The sequence below is a fragment of the Pangasianodon hypophthalmus genome, chromosome 1 (assembly GCF_027358585.1).
Source record: "Pangasianodon hypophthalmus isolate fPanHyp1 chromosome 1, fPanHyp1.pri, whole genome shotgun sequence".
Taxonomy (NCBI): domain Eukaryota; kingdom Metazoa; phylum Chordata; class Actinopteri; order Siluriformes; family Pangasiidae; genus Pangasianodon; species Pangasianodon hypophthalmus.
The window spans coordinates 21,046,492-21,063,661 of record NC_069710.1 but is presented as its reverse complement, the minus strand read 5'-3'; the positions used below and the strand labels follow the sequence as shown (position 1 = coordinate 21,063,661).

General features: G+C 38.6%; 1 protein-coding gene across 3 annotated transcripts in view; it reads left to right on the top strand.

Moving 5' to 3' along the window:
- The first annotated feature begins 5 nt into the window (after positions 1 to 5).
- Positions 6 to 17,170, top strand: part of LOC113542317 (DENN domain-containing protein 4B) — a 32,838-nt gene continuing 15,673 nt past the window's right edge. Inside the window, exon 1 of one of the 3 annotated variants that reach the window (XM_026939745.3) lies at positions 6 to 476. The gene's annotated coding sequence lies outside the window, so the exon portion shown is untranslated. Of the gene's footprint in view, positions 477 to 16,322; positions 16,511 to 17,170 lie in introns of those variants that run through there. The other 2 variants (XM_026939747.3, XM_026939746.3) reach the window with 2 other exon arrangements.

The following is a 17,170-nucleotide window of genomic DNA, read 5'->3' as shown; positions in this document are numbered from 1 at the left end:
ATCTTGCTATTTAAAGTAGAACATGTTACCGTGTTACTGTGGGCAGTGTGTGAGTGAAGCTGGATCTCCTCCTGGCCTGCAGGTGTCGCTGTGATGTTTCAGCAGCGCCTCCTACGGCTAGAAACCAGCAGCGCTCTGTCGTATTTGCCTTTTAATATAGTCTATGTAGTGGCTGTTGCTTTTTTTTTTTTAAACTTGGTGCTGGCTGAACACTGTAGGAACTGTGCTAACTGTACGGTCGCGTAGCGTCATCACGGAAACCCCGGCTGTTTTTCTTCCTCGGGCGGAATAGCAGTGAGCGCGTCAGTGAGCGCGTCAGTGAGCGCCTCGTCCTCGCACAGCGGCTCTCAGCCCGTGTTGTGGTGCTCGGGGTTCAGGAGCGGCCGAATGGACGAGCCTGGCTTCAGCATGACCTAACCCTCCCCGGAGATGTCACTGAACACCGCGCTGTGTCCCTTCCCAGCACAGGTCAAGTGGTGAGTGCTGTTCCACTCTAAATGAAATGTTCTCTCTCTTTCTCTGTGTGTGTATATGTGTGTTTTTTATTTCGTCTCTCTCTTTCTCACACTGTACTGCGTTAGAGAGAGAGAGAGAGAGAGAGAGAGAGAGAGATGGCTGTGTGTCCTCGGCGGTGTGATGCACCAGTGCTGGTGCAGAGGGAGGTATAACCTGTCTGCACATGTTTATTATCAGTAAAGCTAAAACACGCAGAGCGGTTTCACCGTTAAAACCGGATGTTGACAGTTTCACGGACTCGCCGGTGTTTGCTAATGTTTCCGTTAGCTGGTGTTAATGAAGGGGAGTGTGTGGGGAAGTCCGTGATTTCACCAGCTAACATCATTAATGCCCAACAAAACACAAACCTCTGTCTGTGTAAGGCGAGTGTGTGAGGTGGTGGTGTTGGTGGTGTTGGTGTTGTTGTTTGTATGTTTCACATATTGAAACTGAAAAGTCAAATGGACTTTTGGCAGCCATTATATCTTCTTGTTCATGAATTGTAATTGTAAACATGTTTTACAACTGAATTTGAATGATATCGTGTGTGTAAATGCATGTATGTCTGTGTGTGTGTGTGTGTGTGTGTCTATATACACACACACACACACACACACACATAATTTACACATAGGAAACTGCAAATACATATTTGAATGAACATTTTCTTGCACATTATGTAGATTTTTTTTTTTCTTTAAATGATGGAGGTTTAACCCTGGTACCTCATTTGTACCAGTCACCCTGTTCTTGTGTCTTTGTGTCTTTATTATGCTGCACTTGCCTTTCTTTTGTTTGTTTTTCTTTTTTTATTCAGTAAAATATATACCGGTTTTACTGAAATTGCATACTGTTTTTGGTCTTGCGACTGCCTCTATAAATCATCCCTGTGTGTTTCCATCCCGGTCCTGGAAGCTCAGTGAACCTCCCACTGTGTACTCATATAAGGATAAAAATCAGTGGCTGTTGATGCTTATGAAATGATGGGTATGCTGTCTGGACAGAAGTTCATCATCCCGTTCAGTACAGAATAGCGTGATCAGGTTGCTTTCTAAAAAAACGGTGGCGTCTTTACAGTTAAACAGACAGCACACGCGTGTGTAAGACATCATGAACACGAGCAGTCAGTGGGCCGTGACGTTATGTCTCCACACACCAGGACGTGTCGTCTCCTGTGGTGCATTTCGTCCGGGAATGGATTGGCAGGATGAATCTTCTCCATAGCATGGATTTCAGTGTATTAAGAGAATTGATCTCTGCTTTCAGTAGTTAATTGATACAACGCAAACACCATGATGTGTCATTGTTACCTGGTAGACTGGTTCTGATATGTGTCATATGTTAGTATCACTTTTTATTTTGGAGTATTACGATATCGTTAGCATCTCTGCTTTCATAAGTCACTGATTAGTCGCCAATTGTGTCCTCAAACTTGTTAATGTTGAATAAAAATAAGTATTTTATAGTTGCTGCCTCACAGCTCCAGGATCCTGAGCTTGGTTCAGAGTTCTTCATGTTCTCCCTGTATTCGTGTGGGGTTCTTTGGAGTTCTCCAGTTTCCTCACACATCCCAAAACCATGATGGTACGTGGAGTGGCTATGCTAAATTGCCCCAGGTGTAAAGAAGTGTGCGAATGTGTGTTTCCTGATGCCCTGCAATGGACTGGCATCCCATCCAGGGTGTATTCCCACCTGATGCCTAGTGTTCCTGGGATAGACTTCGGATCCTCTGTGACCCTGACCAAGATCAAGCAATTACTGAAGATACATTTGCACCATAATATACATTTTTTTGAGTATTACAAGCATCATCAGGCATCTGGGCTTATATAAAAACACCATTAGTCACAGAAACGAGCAACCAATTTGGATGCTTGAATACAAAATAAGTAATTAACAGTTGTTTATTATAATATGGCTCCAGTGATTTGTTGTTGCTAGCAAATCTTAGCAAAATGAAATATCATGATACATATATTGCATGCTGATGTCTTCTAGCATCACAATATGATCTTTTGCAAATCATCAGTCCTACACGCCCCACGAGTTTAAAATAATATGTTGCAATTTGGGTAAGAAGTTTGAAGTCAGGTTGGACGAGGGCGTACGGAGCGAAAAGGGGAGGAGAAATAGCAGAGCAGAGCAGCATTAATCTAACAGCTGAAACGAGCTGAATCAGCTTCTCCTTCCATATTAATTGCTTGATGTTAAGTATTCTGTGTGTTTGGTTGCTAGGTAGTACCTCAAAATTTTATAGAAAATGGCGTATTATGTTTTACAGATGCAACAAACAACACCTCCCACCTTCAACCCCTCAACCACACCCAGTTCCCCCAGGAGTTTTAATTCAAGCCCATGGGAGGTACTGAATATAATTTCAGAAGCCATGACCTGCTTTATACAAGTTGGACAGATGTGATGCTAGTTCTGTGTTATTGTAGAGCAAAGTGTCAGAGTCTGACCCTTTTTCCCATCCCACATTAGTGCATTAGTATTAGTGTAGAAGAGAAGTTCAGTAATGCGGTCGGTCCTGTTTATTGTGATCCCTCATTTACAATGACCTTTTGCATTTTTAACTAGTGTAACCAAGTCCAGGGCACAACACAAGCACCACAGCCAGAACGAACAAATCTGTCACCTCTTCAACTCATCTCACACAGATACAGCCAAGATTCAGCTGTGTGCTCATTGCATAGGAAAAGTTTTCTATTGCACAGCTAATGACCGTTTGAGGAACTGAACTTTTGAAAGTGCTTAGATGGATCTAAAAATGAGTGCTAGAGGAAATAACACGTAAAGCCACATTCAGCTATAAAGATTTGGAAGAGGAACTCGAGCAGTTTAACACAAAAGGAGTTGAAAGTTGAGTGGTGGGGTGACATGGCTAAGTGGACACAGCACACAAACCCACACTGTAAAGTGCATGAACATAAACATGGTTTGGTCAATAATCAAGTATCATTTTATTGTCATATTAACTGTCACATTTTGAGAATTTGTTCATTACATTAGGAGATTCAGTGGTTAGTGTCTTCACACATAAGACTATAGCACACACTCCACACTGTTTGCATGTTCTGTATTTGAACTCTAACAGGACTAAACAATTTTGGAAAACATTCAAATCACATTTAAGCATGTGCTTTACTTGTGTGATGTTATATTGTCATAAGCAAATCTGAAAAATAGTGATACATACTGATATTGTTGAGCTTTACTGGTGTAGATAACACTCTTACTCATCAAATATGTGTACAGTCAGACTGATTGCAAAACCAGAGCACACAAATTCCAAAGTTTCTTAATCATCAATTTGATATTGTGTATACAATTAGTAATTTATTATTATTAGTCATTAATAATTATAGCCAGTAATGACAATAGTACAGGTAATAACTTTAAGATAGTAAACAACATTAATGACTATATTTGTGCATGAGGAAACCTCACACTATGATGCAGGTAACATAATGTTGACATGTAATTTGTAAATGGAAATCTGAATGTAATGTGGAGCCGATCACACATCGCTCACTTTCAGTGATCCTGGTCAGGGTTGCAGTGGATACGGAACCTATCCCGGGAACACTGGATACGAGGCAGGAATACTGATGTCCCATTCAGGGTGTGCATTTCAGGGCATCACTTACCCGCACATTCACACACTCGGACAGTTTATCTTAGCCAGTCCAACTTCTGCCATTTTTTCTACTGGGAAGAAACTGGAAAACCCAGAAGAAACCCATAAAGACATACACAAAAACCCCGCACAGATAGTAATGCGAGCTCAGGATCGAGCCAGGGACCCTGGAGCTTTGAGGCAGCCTTATTGGAGATTATTCATTAGTTTCATATCAATACCAACACACTACAGACGCACTTTATTTTTCATTTTGGTAGTCTGCTTTTCAGAGTTTAATTTTGTTTCACTTATTGTTTATTTGAAATAAGCATTGGTTCCAGCTTTTCCACATTCAGAAGACCTTTTGTGAGTCTCGGCACTACGTGACTTGTTTGTTATCCAGCACCTCAGAGCTACACCAGCTGGGCTTCAGAATGGAAACTTAGCTCACCTACAGTGTGTGTGTGTGTGTAATATATATATATATATATTATACACTCACACACACACACATACATATATATGGGCTATACTTAAAGTTTTAATTAACTCTGACTTCAGTTATATTTGACCTGGATAAGTTCTAATAGAGTTCACAGCCAGTTATGTACATTAATATACCATTAATGTCACTAAAACAAAGGATTGCAAAAAAGCAAAGCTCTTGGACCAACCTTGATTTAAACAGTGTTAAGAGTTTTATTGAAAATGTTTATTTTGTGCTAACTTTTATACTATTTTTGAACAAAAACATTTTGTACAGTATGTAATAAGGAATAAAATTATTATAGGAAATTGTTACAGGAAATTATATTGTTATAATTTGTATGTAAAAATAGTTAACAACAGACTGGGGTTTATTTTATCCATGTTATTCATTTTACACCACAGCATTTGTCCAGTGATTGCAATTTTTATGTATTATCTTTCTTTTTATAGTTCCATTTAAAGTTGTCATTTCCTGTTCGTTGATTCCTATTATCACTTACATTTTGACAACTTTATACAGTTGTTCCCTCGGCAGCCTGTCCTTCTCTATGGCTGCTGACACAGATGGTGTTTGGACACCTGGGGAGTGACAACAGAACAAAAGGCAGCTGGAGTGGCTTTTTAACGGACGATAGTGTTAAATTTTTTAAATCAACATTTGCTTATAAAAACATTTACAATATTAAACAGTGACATGTATTCATCTGTTAAATAGTAGCACTTTTTTAGTCTGTTAACTGTTACTACAGACACGATATGGACAGCTGAAAAATTCAAAGCGCTGTGGTATGAATGTGTTATGCTTTTCACACTTCGCTAAACTGTAAACGGTCATGTTGGTTATCATACAAGAAATCTTTCAAACTGTAGCTGTGTAGTTGGAATGAATAGATTATCTTCACAGAGCATCTCAGCACACAGGTATACAGACGTTAACACTGGAACTGCAGCCTTTCTCACAGTCCCGAGTCCAATTCCTGTACTTATTATCCATCCTCCTAGCCGATATCGTCTTTCACATACCAGTTTAAGATTTTGTAAACTATTGAGGCATCGATCTGCCGAATGAAAAGTGTCTCTTGCTGTGAGAGAAGTGGTGTGTGTGTGTGTGAGAGCAGCACTAGCCTTGGCAGGTCATAACTTGTGTGTAACTTTGTAGTTTTAAATGCTACGCTTGTGTGAATTTGGATGATGTGCACTAAAATATGTCACTGCCAGTTACACAGGGCTGCACTCGATCTTACATAGGAAAGCAGACTAGTTCAGCGCTAAATCAATCCTGTAGACGTCTTAAAATAAACCCACACTTTTTTTTTTAATCTCACGGTCTCTGTCTCTCACTTCCTTTTTGATACACTCATCCCTTTCTGTTTCCTAATCGAGGCCAACTGAGGTTCTCTGGAGTAGCAGTATCATTCAGTTGTGATTGATAGATACATGTGCATTAGCCAGTACTTCATTTAAGAATGAAGTACACTTTAAATACAGTGTAAGGAAGTAATGTAAAGTAATACAGTTGGGGTCATAAGTTTACATACGCCTTGCAGAACCTGCAAAATGTTAATAATTTTTTTTTAAAAAATGAGGGATCATAAAAATTTTATTTGTTTATTTAGTCCTGCCCTGAATAAGCTATTTCACATAGCAGATGTTTACATATAGTCCACAAGACAAAATAATAACCAAATTTACACAAATGAACCAGTTCAATAGTTTACATACGCTTGATTCTTAATACTGTGTGCTGCTACCTGGATGATCAACAGCTGTTTTTGTGTTTTGTGATAGTTGTTCATTAGTCCCTTGTTTGTCCTGAACAGTTAAACTGTCCACTGTTCTTCAGAAAAATCCTCCAGGTCCTGCACATTCTCTGCTTTTCCAGCATCTTCTGCATATTTGTCCCCTTTCCAACAGCGGCTATATGATTTTGAGATCCATCCTTTCCCACTGAGGACAACTATTCTCAAGAAGGCAGCACACTACATTAAGAGCCAGGGGGATGTAAACTTTTGAACAGGATGTTCGGTGTAAATTGTTATTATTTTGTTTTAAGATCAGTACTGTCCTTCAGAAGCTGCATAAGATATTTACATGTTTCCCAGAAGACAAAATAATAACAATTTACACTGATCATCCTGTTCAAAAGTTTACACCCCCTGGCTCTTAACGTATCCTGTTGCCTTCTTGAGCATCAGTGAATGTTTGCACCTTTTGTAATAGTGCAGTACCTAGCGGATTTTTCTTAAGAACAGTGGGCAGCTTAACTGCTCAGGTAACAACACACAGTATTAAGAATCAGGTGTGTGCAAACACGTTTGAACTGGTTCATTTGTGTAAATTCAGTTATTATTTTGTCTTGTGGACTATATGTAAACATCTGCTATGTGAAACAGCTTATTCAGGGCAGTACTAAATAAAAAAAAACAAATTCAATTTTTATGATCGCTCTTATCATTTATCTTTTAATTATTAACATTTTGCAGGTTTTCCAAGGTGTTGACCCCAAATTTATAATGATTGAAGTGGTGTTATCACCTAAAATTAGACATGGCACAATACCATTATTTCATTTACGAAAACAATACTGAAACCTTGAGAATCAGTCAGTACTGATATTCATCGGATATTGTTTTCTTTAAAAACTACTAAGCTTTTAAAAATTTTTTAAAATTTGCAGTTAACTTTCACACAAAAATCACATAAATTCCTTTTCCAAATCCATTTACAGTCTTTGCCATTTGTTACCAGATCCAATATCCGGATCTAGAATATGTTTTTTTTCCAATATCCAATCCACTATTTTTTTTTTGCTGGTATCAGCTCAGTAGTGATGATGGGTATTGGATCAGTGCCCTCTCTACGTAAAATAAGAGCAGATTTGATCACCATGTGCAAAAATCAGTTCATCTAGCTTTAAGCATTATCATCTTTTCATCTGAATAAATTATCTGTTTAAAATTATTTGTTCAGAAAGACAGGATTTCAGACTAGTAGCAATGTATTTTGTTATTGGTTGTATATGTGTTGGTAGAAGTTTAATGTCACATTATGGGAAGTATGATGGAAAAAATGACGTCACGTACAGTATTTATCAGTGCAAGCCTGAAAGGTTACACCTTTAATAACTTCTTTTCTGAAAACCGCACGATAAACATTACACAATGAAATGGTGATCCTTCATAGAGACCCACAGACTCTATTTAGTACCTGTAATCTAGTGATAACCAAGGGCCTGTTCCGTATCTCACAGAGTAATCAATGTGCGAAAGTTTGGTTCACCTGGTTGTGTCTTGTGCTGAATATTTAACACTGAATTTCACGTATAATACGTTTGAAAGTCCCTGTTTAAGAACATGGCTTTTAGGACACTTCTCGTGTGCTTCAACCTGTTTTCGCTTGAATTTAGTGCATAACATTGTTGCCAGACCAGGAACAGGCTCCACCACTTGAATAAGAGTAGTACTGCCAAAATTCAAGGCTAATAACAAAATAGTGCAGATGGATTCCGTAGGGACTGTACTCATACCCGCATTTCACATAGGCGTGTTTAATTATGTACATTTTTTTGCGCAGTTCATGTTTACTCTGAATCCTGATAGCACAGGTGCAAATTTGTCGTTCCTGTTTCAGTGGAAGCAGACAATGCTTGGTTAAGTTAGTAAATACTGCCGGGGATTTTTTTTTTTTTGCATGGATTTCAGATTTACAACCCTGTGTCTGTGCTACCTGTGGTTAAATATACACTTACCGTCCACTTTATTAGGAACACTTGTACACCTGCTCATTTATGCAGTTATCCAATCAGACAATCATGTGGCAGCAGCACAATGCATAAAATCATGCAGATACAGGCCAAGAGCTTCAGTTAATGTTCAAACTCACCCAAACTGGACAGCCGAAGGTTAGAAAAAAAAAATCACCTGGTCTTTTTCCAGTTTTCAGCTGTCCAGGTTGGGTGAGTCTGTGTTCATGATAGCCTCAGATTCTTGGCTGACAGTACTGGAACCTGATGTGGTCTTGTATCCCATCCACCTCGAGGTTTGATGTTTTGTGCATGCTGAGATGCTTTTCTGCTCACCACGGCTGTAAAGAGTGATTATCCGAATTGCTACATTCTTCCTGGCAGCTCGAAACAATTTGGCCATTTTCCTCTGACCTCTCTTATCAACTAGGTGATTCCACCCACAGAACTGTTGCTCACTCAGTGTTTTTTGTTTTTCACACCATTCTGTTTAAACTCTGGAGACTGTTGTGTGTGAAAATCCCAGGAGATCAGCAGTTTCCAAAGTCACAAAGATCACATTTTTCTCCATTCTGATGTCTGATGTGAAAATTAACTGAAGCTGTATCTGCATGGTTTTATGCATTGTGCTGCTGCCACATGATTGGCTGAACAGATAACTGCCTAAATGAGCAGGTGTACAGATGTACCTATTAAAGTGAATGGTGAGTGTAGTGTAGATCAGGTCAGTATGTAATGCAGTGCTTTAGCTTAATTTGTTAAACAGTGAATCAATAAATGAAGTAAAAATTATTCATTCATCTACAGTAAGCGCTTTATCCTGGTCACAGCTGTGGTGGATCCGGCAGCTGTCCCAGGAATACTTGAGTGTGAGGCAGGAATACAGGCCAGTCCATCACAGGGCACCGTGCACACACACGTTCACACGCTCATTCATATCTAGGGACAATTTAGCATAGCCAGTCCACCTTCTGGCATGTTTTTTGGAGGTGGGAGGAAACCCATGTGGACATGGAATAAACATATGAAACTCCACACAGACAGTAACTCAAATTCAGGATCAGACTGAAGCTGCGAGACAGCAATGCTCTCCTCTGTGCCACCATACCACCCAACACTTATGAGGTGTAATGCAAATTATTAAACACATTTATTTTTAGGGGAGTTTGTGTTTCCTTACAGAGGATTAACAGAGCTATCAGGCAATATTAAGATGCCATTTGAACATACAGGAGTCACTGCGATTGAGTGATGATACAGCTTGATCTATCGCTAAATATACGTCTATTACTCTCTCACTTTCACTAAGCACTTTATCCTGGTCAGGGTCGCGATGTATCAGGGCCCTATCCCGGGAACACTGGGCATGAGGCGGGAATATGCCCTGAATGAGGATATTGTGCTGTATGGCTCAGTCTTACCTCATGTTTAACTAAATTCTTAAATTCTTAAAAGTCCCAGTTAAATGTTGTGTTTTTTTTTTTTTGCCTTTCTATCAAAAGATCTCTTGACATTGATTTAAATTCTCAAGCTGCTCAAGCTTACTCGTTAACCTCACCTAGATAAAATAAAATACGGAGCACATTTCCCTGTATACAGATATACAGATACTAAAAAACATATATTATTTATGACCTACATTGAATGCTGCCTTATTGACAGCTTGCTTTATTGAACACTAATATTGTTGGGCAATACCTAAATTAAACGTAATAATGCCACAACAATACTAGCAATACTGACGACAGTGTTCCTGGTCTATAGCCATCTTTGAACATGGCTTTATAACTATCACTGTAATAATTCACAATGTCTTCCACCAAGTTAAGCATGAATTAGATCCATAAAATGTACTGTACTGAATCTATAGTTGGAGATACTGGGAAATCCTAAGTGTGCTGCACTCTCTGATGTTTTCTATATGACTGAGCAGTTTATTTCTGAGGGTGGCTTTAAATAGAGAAGTCTGTTTGAACTCCCTGCTCTTCCTCCGTCAGTGTTGACAGACTGACACAACCAACACGTGGCCAAGCAACCAAACACACCAACAGCACTAAAATTACTCTACTATGGAGGTCACTCTCACACGTGTAATGTCTGCTATCTATCTATCAATCAATCAATCAGTGAGTCAGTATATATCGCTTTTGTTTTGAAATAGACGAGTTGTAGTTGAACAAATCAGGGCTTGAAATGCAGATAAGCAATTGACACAATTGGTCCACTGGTCACGCTGGAATATATTTGCAAAAATTTTGAGGAATCGGAAAAAAAAAAAACTGTACAGAATACTGTCACCTTGTTTGTTTGGATGTCTGATTAAAAAAAAAAAAAAACAAAGCACTTTATAATATTCTCATTCAATCTGATAAACATCAGTAATACCTGTTACATAAATAAACATAGATAAGAATTTTGAAGTAGTATTAGTTGATATTAGTTGAAATGCCAGAAAGATTTTTTTTAAATAAATAATTTTTAGTATTAATTATATTGTGAAAATAATCAAACTAATCAATAAAAATAATTCATTAATAAAAAAAATTATAAATAACTCAAAACAATCATTAGCTGCATTACTGAAATACTCTCCTGGGCAAAAAAAAAAAAAAATGGGCCAAGTTCAAAATGGCAAAATATTAAGCTTTTAATGGTCTTAACAACAAATTCTTGGTCAGGAAATTAGCAAGAATTAAACAAACAGATAAAGGAAATTAGTATGAGAGAGCTTTTCCCTATGATTTCTTTAAATGTTTAAGCCTCGTGGTGCTTGATGGGCTGCATCAGGTGTGGCAGATAATCAAATAATGACTAATCTTTTAAGAAAAAAAACATCTAAGAAGATATTTTTGGAAAATTTTGTACACCCAGACATGTGTTAGTTTGAATTTTACATCAAACATTTTAATCGTTATCATGATTTTACAGTTGCGTACAAGAAGACTGTATAAGTGAATTTCCCTGTTTCTAGCTTTTCCCCAAACAGTTCACTGCAGCAAAAGTAAACAATTAAAAGCTTAATATTTGACATTTTGGGCTTGGCCCATTTCTGGGTTTTTTTTGCCCAAGAGTGTATGTGTAATAGTTTTATGATGAGATGACATGCAATAAGGCTCAATCATAATAGCTTCATAAAAGTAACACTGAGTTACTGATAAGTATTTGAATTGTGGGTTGGAAGCTCGCATGCTTGAATCCCAGTGATGCCACAGCCATCCGTGGCTAGGAGTCAGTCACAGAGAGAGGCTGAAAATTACATACTTCTGAGTTGCAACTTCCCACTCACGAGTTGAATGCAACATTAAACTCATAGTGGGTGTAGCCTAAACTGGAAGTGTTGTTATTTAATTGTGAAAAGTTAATTGTGAAAATCTGAAAGTTTCTCAGCCTCAAGCTACGTCACTTGAGTTCACAACTGGTCACCTAGAGATGTGTGTGGCACTGTTTTTTAAAACCCCACTCATGCGGTTATTGTTTTTGTTTTGTTATTTTTCTTAATATAAACAAACTAGTAGCCTAATTTAAACCACCATGACCCTGACCAGGCATTTACTAAGGATGAATAAATGAATGCTGTAACTGTAGTCTTTGTTTGTCCCACGAACTTCATATCTGACTACTTGCTTGTGGATAAAGGTAATAAACTCCTGTTTATGCAGTTTTTTTTGTTGTTGTGTCCTACAGGATCCCAGACCCGATGCACACCACACCGATGCTATCTTATACTGTATCTGCTTCATGACCCAGAGCAGCTCAGTGATTAATTACAGCGTCTCAAGCTGTGTTTGCAGTATTGATTGTTAAGTGGTGACACTGGAGAGAAGCGATTGTTACTCATGGTGTTGATGGCTTGAATTTAGTCAAGTCTCAGCCTGGAGCACTCTGTGTTTTTGTACCAAAGACAAAGAGATGGCTAGCTCCACTGATGACTGATCAGCCTGTAGCACAGTAAAGCATTGTAGTATGGCTGTGTGCCTGTGAGGGAAAGACTAGTATTGTTTGTGATTCAGCAGTGATGTTGTGGGTGTCACTGTGTCAGCCTGGGCCTATCCAAGCCCCCCCAACACAGACACACACACACACACACACACACACACACAGTTCGTGACACCTCCTGTCCTGTTTGAACATGCACACACTCTCTGAATGGCTTCTCTGTCACTCTTCTCCACTTCCTCTGTCAGCACACAGGATGAGCCAACCCGAAGAATCTCACACTCACAGAACACACATTTAGTAAAGCTAGAAGAAGAGAACGCACAGATGCCGTTTGGTGGTGATTTAGCTTGCCTGGTTAGTTAGCATGTCTGGTTGTTAAAAACTAAACAGAATGTGGTGGGGTTGTTCAACAATATGCAAGGCCATTTGTAGCAGGAAGGCAGAAAGCATGTATTGCAGACTGTGTGTGTGTGAACACTGAAGGGTTTATTGTGATTGTCAGGCTTATTAGCTCTTATCAGCTGCTTTCAGCTTCAAACAGGAGAATTCTTGCGCGCACACACTCACTTGGATGATATGAGTTCACATATGCATTCACTTTCAAAAGTCCTACAAGTTTCCTGTGTGTGTGTGTCTTTGATCGTGTTTTTCAGTGCTGGGTTTAACCCCGTGCACTCTCATGTAAAGTCAGAAGATTTGCTAGTCATTAGACACAAGCCTACTCACAACTTAAGAACAGCTTTTTCTCCTTTAAACCTATATGCATTACATATTTCAGACTTTCAAGCTTGTTTAAAATGCTGTTAGTACATGGTTTAGCAAAGATAGTGTATATTGGGCGATCTACTGTATACGCGTATCAGCCGTTGAATGTCGCTGTGAGAGCCGTGCTGTCACTCGTAGACAGAACTTTACATGTTGGCAGAAACAAGAGAGGAATTGAAAATAGCAAAACCTAATACACTGATAGTTTCACTCAAAAAAAAAAAAGAAAGAAAGAATGGTACAATGCTCTTCGTGCCAATGTAGAGATACCTGTCAGTGATGAGATGCATGAGCATTAAAAAAAGAAAGAAAGAAAGAAAGAAAGCTCCTGTTTGGTGGGTTTCCTGTACTGAAATGTTGACATTTTGGCTTCATATTACATTTCTTTAGGTTTAAGTTTATCATGTGTAATTTTTACTTGTTAAGATTAATGATGATGAACATCTACATGATTTATTACAGTTTAGATAAAGACGTAGAGAGAACGATCCATTTAAATCCATTAGATCCATAAATTTCAAGTTTCTTGTTTTTGATAAAAAAAAAAATAATAATAAAAAATTCCTTATCAAATTCATTTCAATCAGTTGTTCCTCACAGTTTTGTTTTACATTATGTTACTGGGGGAAAAGCCTACTGATATTTGTAGTAGTTGTTCTCAATTTATAATAATGAATTATTAAAATGTTTTTTTGTTTGTTTTTTATTTGTAGCCCTAATGCATTTGGAAGATGAAGAAAAACTTGCACATGTTATGAAGCTTGAATGGTTTTGTATTTAGGAACAGTATTAAACATTGTTATGGTGCACTGTGTTGATATCATTATGCTGTATGTGTGCTTATAACACAACACGGTTGAAAGTGAATGTGATTGGTTAGAAGATTGGTTAGAAGGTGTGAATTTTTTTTATATAACAGCACGGCTGAGACAGTAGTTCTGGCTGTAACAAAAACGATAGGTGAATATTAGTCGTGGTTTATGGTTCTAATATGTTATTTTTTCTATTGTAACAGCTCATACACAGGGTCTTGTATGGCAGACATTCGGCATAATCTAAGACTAATAATAAATTTATTTAAAAAAAAAGAAAACATGTAATTGTTGATGTGGTGACGGTTTTGTTAGGAGAAATCTAATTAACATTTATGGAAGGAGTCTGGGTTGTAAGCACTTTGTAACAAAGTTTCCCAGCTCAGGAAAGTCTTGAAAGTCAGGACAGAGGAGTTCATGCTTTCTGGTTTCTCTGTAAAATGACAAGCTGAGAGAGAGAGAGAGAGAGAGAGAGGCTGGTGAGTTAATGACTGTTATTATAACATAGGTAAGAACAGGAACTAATTAGTCTCTCAGTAGTTCCACAATAATAAAAGTGTGATGTGCAGTTCATTATTAAAATAAACCTTGTAATCATTGGCAAATCGCTGTGGTATAAGTGGAATAACACACGGCAGACCGTGCTGTTATACGAAAATAATGCACTTCAGGGAATAGCGGCACTCTGCATGCGCATCATTTGACTCATTTAGTGGAAGTTAAACCTCAGAGCTGCTGTAAGCAATTTTTTTTTAGAGAATGCTTTGGTTAAAATATATTCGTGTAGCTTTCACTAAAAATTATGCCATATGGGTAAAAATATTTCTCTTTTTCCTTGGTGCAACAGAAATTATTCTGTCCAGAAAGGAACCAGTTTAAGTAAGAAGGGAGACAAGAATGAATGAGTGTGGCATTTCAGTTCGGAAGACACTTGAGAGATTTGAAGGGATTGAAAACTGCTTTGTAACTCTCTCTTTAAAATAGCTCCTCCCAAACTGAAACATTATCTCATTCACAACTAGACCATTTTAATAGGCATGACATTGTCACTTGCATAATGTTCGATAGCAAGCTGTGTCAGTTGTATTCTAGCCTGGCCTTTGATATCTCTAGCTACATACGCTGAAGGCACGTAATTAGACCACAGACAATGCCTTGATGTCTGCTGGTGTTTAGCTGTGAAAAGCGTTTGCTTGTATGTACCTTATAAAAGCACCCTATCAAAGCAAGACTTTGCTAACATCAGCTTTAACTATGGCTTCTAGTGAGTGCATTTTAAGCAGTTGTTGTTTTCAGTGTGCCTTGTGCGATGTTTTTTTTTTTTTTCTGTTTTGTCCTCTTCGCACGCTCATTTCTTGCTTTTGTTGCTGAAGTGACACGCTGTGGTTCTCTAATTATGTCATCTCACACACACGTGCGCTTATTCACACAGTCTAGTGTAGGACTGCTCTGGTTCTCAGCTTGTTGCCAAGCAACCATTCTGTCGTAATGAGAGGGGAAGTTGGCCAGAGTGTAGCAGGTGTTGAGTCGAGAGCAATGTGGAGCATGAATTTTGAGTGACTGGAATTTCAAGGGACTTTAACATCCCTGATGTTCAGGGTTAAGGGGTAAGGGATGCTGTTCGGGATTAGTTTAAAGTGAGTATAAACATAGAGCCTTCGCAGTGGCATGGCACAAATTGTATGTAGTTCAGAAGGGGATCTCGAGCGGTGTGTTCTGTGTGCCAAATTCTGTCATATGATGAAAATATATTGGGGTCATACTATGTTCAGTGTACTTTCCCATGATGTTTACATAATAACAGAAATAGAAGCAAAAACATCAATTATGGTCACTACAGGCAGGACAAAGCGTGAGGCAGATCCCAGATTTGAATCCTAAGTGTCTAATTATTTGTAATTAGTGGTATGATATGGACAAACAAGTCATAATTCAGCGTGCCAGTCATCGCTTATGATTTCATAGGTAATATTTACTGCTTACACTTGTCCTTCTTGTGTTGATAGCCTACTTCTGCTTTCTTTAACAGGAAGTAGCAGCCGTATCACACCTGTACCCATGTGGGTAACCTTTTCTGAGGTAAACAGTCAGCTTTGCCTCCACATCTTGTGATAATGTGATACGTTTAGGACAAAACGCCTTGATCAGTTTTTAACTGATCTTTTCAGACCGTAGGAAAGAGGATGTTTGCTTGATTGATGCTGAGTCTCACTGTCATTTTCTAGCCACAGCAGGTGTATTTTCACAGCCACATGGTTTTCTACCACTGCCCTCACGTGAACCTCTGATTCACACAGCACAGTGTATTTTATCTTTAGCCAGTGCTTCTTAGATTTAATCTATAAATATTTTCCCTTGTGCTGTGTTCTTAGAAATCATACATCTGTATGTATGTGTGTGTGTGTGTGTGTGTGTTTGTGTGTGTGTGTGTGTTTTAAAGAGCGTATGTGTCACTAGGAAGCAGGTTAGCATATTCACTTCCTGTGTGAATTAAACCTTGCATGTTTAACCTTGTGGTGTGCAATGTGAAAATACACTGTCGTGATCCTTTGTCTCTTAGTATCTTGGCTTTGCTCGGTGAACAGAAATGGTTTACTGACGTACTACAGGCTACGCTCATATCCACAGATCAGTGCCTTTGTGCTGGTAAGTTATAATGAATGCTTTTGTGTAAATGATAGAAAATGGATGGCAAATAGAGGCTATGTGGATACACAACAGGATATATGGACGGAGTGGAGGAAGAGTGCAGGGTGAACTTTAGGCCAGCCAGCAGCAATGTGTCAGAAAGACAGTGGAACAAGGAAAAAAAGAGCTGATGCTGAATCTGTGAGCAGACGTGCTGAAAGCAAATTATGTAATGGCGTTTTCACTGTTATACTGATAACTCTAACGCTATTTTTACTCTGATTGTTATGCATGTTGCTTTTATGGCAGGTGCAGCATTTTCAAACACACGCTTAAACGCAGCCCTGATATGTATGGTGCTGTACTAGAGCAGCCGTTATGCTACCCTGCTGCAGCATGCATGAAGGGCCAGTAATGATTCAGTGGTAAAGGCTCTGGACTACTGATTTTTCTACTACTCTGGTTTTTCATTCAAATCCCAGCACCACCAAGCTGCCTCAGGGTCAACAGCACCTTGAAATGATCTTTCTTGTACCGTATGTGCGCGTATGTACAGTGCGTTGCATAAGTACTCACCCCCCATGGACTTTTCCATTTTGTAGTGTTGCAACCTGGAATTGAAGTTGCCTTATTTTGGATGTTTACCATATGATTTATACAATATGTCTAACTACTATA